We start from the raw sequence: 5,361 nt of genomic DNA, 5'->3' as shown, positions 1-5,361 counted from the left end.
AATGCTATCTAGGTTGGTCATAACTTTTCTTCCAAAGAGTAAGGTCTTTTAATTTCATGGCTGCAGTCACCATCTGCAGTGATTTTGGACCCCCCAAAAATAAAGTCTGACATTGTTTCCACTGTTTCCCCATCTATTTGTCATGAAGTGATTGGACCAGATGCCATGATCTTCATTTTCTGAATGTTGAGCTTTAAGCCAACTTTTTCACTCTCCTTTTTCACTTTCATCAAGAGGCCCTTTAGTTCTTCACTTTATGCCATAAGGCTAGTGTCATCTGCATATCTGAGGTTATTGATATTTCTCCCAGCAATCTTGATTCCAGCTTGTACTTCTTCCAGCCCCGCGTTTCTCATCATGTACTTTGTGTATAAGTTAAATAAGCTGGGTGACAATATACAGCCTTGACATACTCCTTTTCCTATTTGGAACCAGTCTGTTGTTCCATGTCCAGTTCTAACTGTTGCTTCCTGACCTGCATATAGGTTTCTCAAGAGGCAGGTCAGGTGGTCTGGTATTCCCATCTCTTTCAGAATTTTCCACAGTTTATTGTGATCCCATGGTTTAGACCCATAGAAAAATGTCAATACATTTAGATACTCTGACTGCAGTGATTGGAACTTTGAAGGGCTGACTAGAGAGAAAAGGGTTACTAAAGATTCTTGCTTCTGTTCCCAGGGATACTAAGAGCTTTGAAACTGAGGCTGAAATGGGTCAGGCCTCTTTTTATACCTTCTATAAATAGGCATAAAGAGTCTCAGGCCAGTCATCGTTAGCTTTCAAAGTTATGTCTATATGATTTCATAATGAATTACTCTCTAAAAAGGGAGAAGTGGTACCTGCCCAGAGACCACCACCTCCTGTAGCACAGTTCCTCCAGAGTATTACAACAGAAATTAAATTATCAGGAACAAGGTAACAGGATCAAATTGGTGACAGTGATCCCAACAAAATATCATGCTCCTTTTGTTCCCCCCAACCAATAATATTTCCCTTTGATGGAATCACTTACTGAAAGTTCTGGTCCTCAAACACCTAATACAGACTTAAGGCACACGGGAACTCCACATATGACGAAGCTGGTATCTCAGAAACAGTAGGGGAAAAGTACTACCTTACAAATGACAATTAAGCAGTTAGTTGGGACAAAAATATTGGGTCTATGCCTTAAACACACACTCACATAAGTTCTGCATAAGTCCAATATTAAACTGTAAGAAACAAATTCACTAAAGGACTAGAGGAAGGCATTGGAAAATTATTTTTGGGTCTTTGGAGTGAAAAGCCTTTTTAAGCAGAACTCAAATCAATAAGACACCAAAGGTTGATAAATTGGACTTTGTAAAAGTTTAGAAAACTGTGTATGATAAAGTATATACAAGCATATGCCATTTACTGCACTGAGTCACTCAGTCATGTCTCTTTGCTGCCCCATGGACTTTAGCCTGTCAGGCTTCTCTGTCCAAGGGATTCTCCAGGCAAGAATATTGGAGTGGGTTGCCATTCCCTCCTCCAGGGGATCTTCCCAACCTAGGGATTGAACCCAGGTCTCCTGGATTGCAGGTGGATTCTTTACCATCTGAGCCACCAGGGAAGCCCAAGAATACTGGAATGGGTAGCCTAACCCTTCTCCAGGTGAACTTCTCGACCCAGGGGTTTCCTACATTGCAGGCAGATTCTCCACCAGCTGATCTACCAGGGAAGCCTCACATATGCCATAGACAATTTCAAAAGACAAATGACAAATTGAGAAAAAATACTTCTCAAATCATATCACAGACAGAAGGTTAATCTCCCTAACACATTAAGAGACCTCTAAAATTAGTAAGAAAAAAGATAATAAACTGAAAATGAGACAATTTTTTTAAAAAGAAATAATAAATAGCTCCTATTAGTCCATTTAGGAACTAAATTGTTAAACACACACGCACAACTTGAGATTGTACTGAGACAGCATTTTCACCTCTCAAGTTGGCAAAACATTCAAGATTTGATAACACCCTCTGTTGGCGAATACACAGTAGAGATATGGTACTTTCAAAGAAATGAGAAAGCTTTTAGTGTACTGATATGGAAGCTTCTCTAAGGAAAAAAAGCAAAATACAGAACAATAGCTGTAGTGTATCATCATTTATGGTTAGAAAGGGGGAGGGCAGAGAATGTATTTTGAGAAAAGTTTTCAATTAGCAAAAATCACAGCTCAGATAAAACTCATTGACTGTGATACTGCCACTGTGCCAAGCTTTATTTTGAAATGTATAAATGTCTTCTCCTGTGCGTGTAACCATGAGCTCTGAGAGCTCACACACACACAGACACACACAGACACGCACAGACACACAACAAACCTCATAACAGGATGTGGCTGGAATTTGAGGGTGGGGAAGGAAGATCTTTCACTGTCATAACTTTTTGTGTGTTTTCTTTTTTTAAATGTTTTTTGAGGTACTTGAATGTATGGCTTAATAGTGATAACTAAAAAAATGACATCAAAGAACCAAGAATAAAGATAAAATAAAGTTCATATCTTTTAAGGAAGACTCAGGAATTTGAGGTTTTCCATGTGCTGAAGTTCTGAGGAAATTAATTATGCGGTGAACATTTGTAGAGCCTGTATACTTTAAAAAGTACTTGTTTCCTAGTTCTCTCTGCATTGTACCATTGCTCCTTTTATTTTTAAGGCAAACAGCAAAGTCGGTTTTGTTATCGACATTTAATAATAGCTGAGAAATTTCCTGGTGGAGCAGGGGATAAGCATCCTCCTGTTAATGTCGGGGATACACGTTTGATCCCTGGTCAAGGAAGATCTCACATGCCATGGAAGAACTAAGCCTGTGGGCCACAGCTACTGAGCCCACATGCCTAGAACCTGTGCTCCACAACAAGAAAAGCCATCCCAATGAGAAACCTGCTTACCACAACTAGAGAAAGCCCCCACAGTAGCAACAAAAATCCAGCACAGCTGGGAAAAAAAAATAGCACCTGAGAAAATTGAGCCTTGGCTATCCACAAATCGCCAGATCTCATGTGCATTAACACAAAGCTGGAGCATAACCTGAGTTTCCTCTCTCAAGACTGACTTCTTTGTACCATGCTATGCTGCACTGGGGCACTTGACCTTGTCTGTTGGCCTGGGTGGCTACATTCTACATGTTCCCGTTGTCTTGTGGAATGTACAGTGTTGTTAAGTCACTTCAGTTGTGTCTGACTCTTTGTGACCCTATGCATGATAGCTTGCCAGATTCCTCATCCATGGGATTTTCCAGGCAAGAATATTGGAATGGGTTGCCATTTCCTCCTCCAGGGCATCTTCCTGACCCAGGGACCGAACCTGCGTCTCTTATGTCTCCTGCTTTGGCAGGGCTCTTTACCACTAGTGCCTCCTGGGATGTACAGTCATGCTTATTCTCTGGAGTGATGATACAGATGGATGCTTGTGCTGAACCTGTCTCGAATCAAGGTCCCTAGAATCTCCCTCCTGGGTGGGAACATGTATTATGGATATAATCATACTGTGACATGCAGAGTTCCAAGGAATAGCAAGGAGAGACAAGAAAGCCTTCGTCAGTGATCAGTGCAAAGAAATAGAGGAAAACAATAGAATGAGAAAGACTAGAGATCTCTTCAAGAAAATTAGAGATACCAAGGGAACATTTCATGCAAAGATGGGCTCCATAAAGGACAGAAATGGTAGGGACCTAACAGAAGCAGAAGATATTAAGAAGTGGTAAGAATGCACAGAAGAACTATACAAAAAAGATCTTCAGGACCCAGATAATCATGATGGTGGGATCACTCACCTAGAGCCAGACGTCCTGGAATGTGAAGTCAAGTGGACCTTAGGAAGCATCACTATGAACAAAGCTAGTGGAGGTGATGGAATTCCAATTGAGCTATTTCAAATCCTGAAAGATGATGCTGTGAAAGTGCTGCACTCAATATGCCAGCAAATTTGGAAAACTCAGCAGTGGCCACAGGACTGGAATAGGTCCGTTTTCATTCCAATCCCAAAGAAAGGCAATGCCAAAGAATGCTCAAACTACTGCACAATTGCACTAATCTCACATGCTAGTAAAGTAATGCTCAAAATTCTCCAAGCAAGGCTTCAGCAGTGAGTGAATGATGAACTTTCAGATGTTCAAGCTGGGTTTTAGATAAGGCAGAGGTACCAGAGATCAAATTGCCAACATCCACTGGATCATCGAAAAATCAAGAGGGTTCTGGAAAAACATCTATTTCTGCTTTATTGACTATGCCAAAGCCTTTGACTGTGTGGATCACAAGAAACTGTGGAAAATTCTGAAGGAGATGGGAATACCAGACCATCTGACCTGCCTCTTGAGAAAACTATATGCAGGTCAGGAAGCAACAGTTAGAACTGGACATGGAACAACAGACTGGTTCCAAATAGGAAAAGGAGTACATCAAGGCTGTATATTGTCACCCTGCTTATTTAACTTCTATGCAAAGTACATCATGAGAAACGCAGTGCTGGAAGAAGCACATGCTGGAATCAAGAGTGGGAGAAATATCAATAACCTGAGATATGCAGATGACACCAGTCTTATGGTAGAAAGTGAAGAACTAAAGGGCCTCTTGATGAAAGTGAAAGAGAAGAGTGAAAAAGTTGGCTTAAAGCTCAACATTCAGAAAATGAAGATCATGGCATCTGGTCCCATCACTTCATGGCAAATAGATGGAGAAACAGTGGAAACAGTGTCAGACTTTATTTTTCTGGGCTCCAAAATCACTGCAGATGGTGACTGCAGCCATGAAATTAAAAGACGCTTACTCCTTGGAAGAAAAGTTATGGCCAACCTAGACAGCATATTCAAAAGCAGGGACATTGCTTTGTCAACAAAGATTCGTCTAGTGAAGGCTATGGTTTTTCTGGTAGTCATGTATGGGTGTAAGAGTGGGACTATAAAGAAAGCTAACCACCAAAGAATTGATGCTTTTGATCTGTGATGTTGGAGAAGACTCTTGAGAGTCCCTTGGACTGCAAGGAGATCCAACCAGTCCATCCTAAAAGAAATCAGTCCCGGGTGTTCATTGGAAGGACTGATGTTGAAGCTGAAACTCCAATACTTTGGCCACCTGATGTGAAGAGCTGACTCATTTGAAAAGACCTTGATGCTGGGAAAGATTGAAGGCAGGAGGAGAAGGGGATGACAGAGGATGAGATTGTTGGATGGCATCACCAACTCAATGGACATTGGTTTGGGTGAACTCCGAGAGTTGATGATGGACAGGGAAGCCTGGCGTGTTTTGGTTCATGGGGTCGCAAAGAGTCAGACATGACTGAGCAGCTGAACTGAACTGAACTGAACTCATATAGTGGGAACATTCACATCCTATCAT

At 41.3% G+C, this 5,361-nt stretch overlaps 1 non-coding gene across 1 annotated transcript; it reads right to left on the bottom strand.

Moving 5' to 3' along the window:
- Positions 1-2,109: 2,109 nt before the first annotated feature.
- LOC120867917 lies at positions 2,110-2,244 on the bottom strand. The gene has a single exon (XR_005722074.1). It is a non-coding gene; the product is annotated as a U4 spliceosomal RNA (small nuclear RNA).
- Between the last annotated feature and the right edge of the window lie 3,117 nt (positions 2,245-5,361).

Source organism: Oryx dammah, unplaced genomic scaffold (assembly GCF_014754425.2).
Source record: "Oryx dammah isolate SB20612 unplaced genomic scaffold, SCBI_Odam_1.1 HiC_scaffold_1, whole genome shotgun sequence".
Lineage (NCBI taxonomy): Eukaryota > Metazoa > Chordata > Mammalia > Artiodactyla > Bovidae > Oryx > Oryx dammah.
This window is presented reverse-complemented; position numbering and strand designations above follow the sequence as displayed.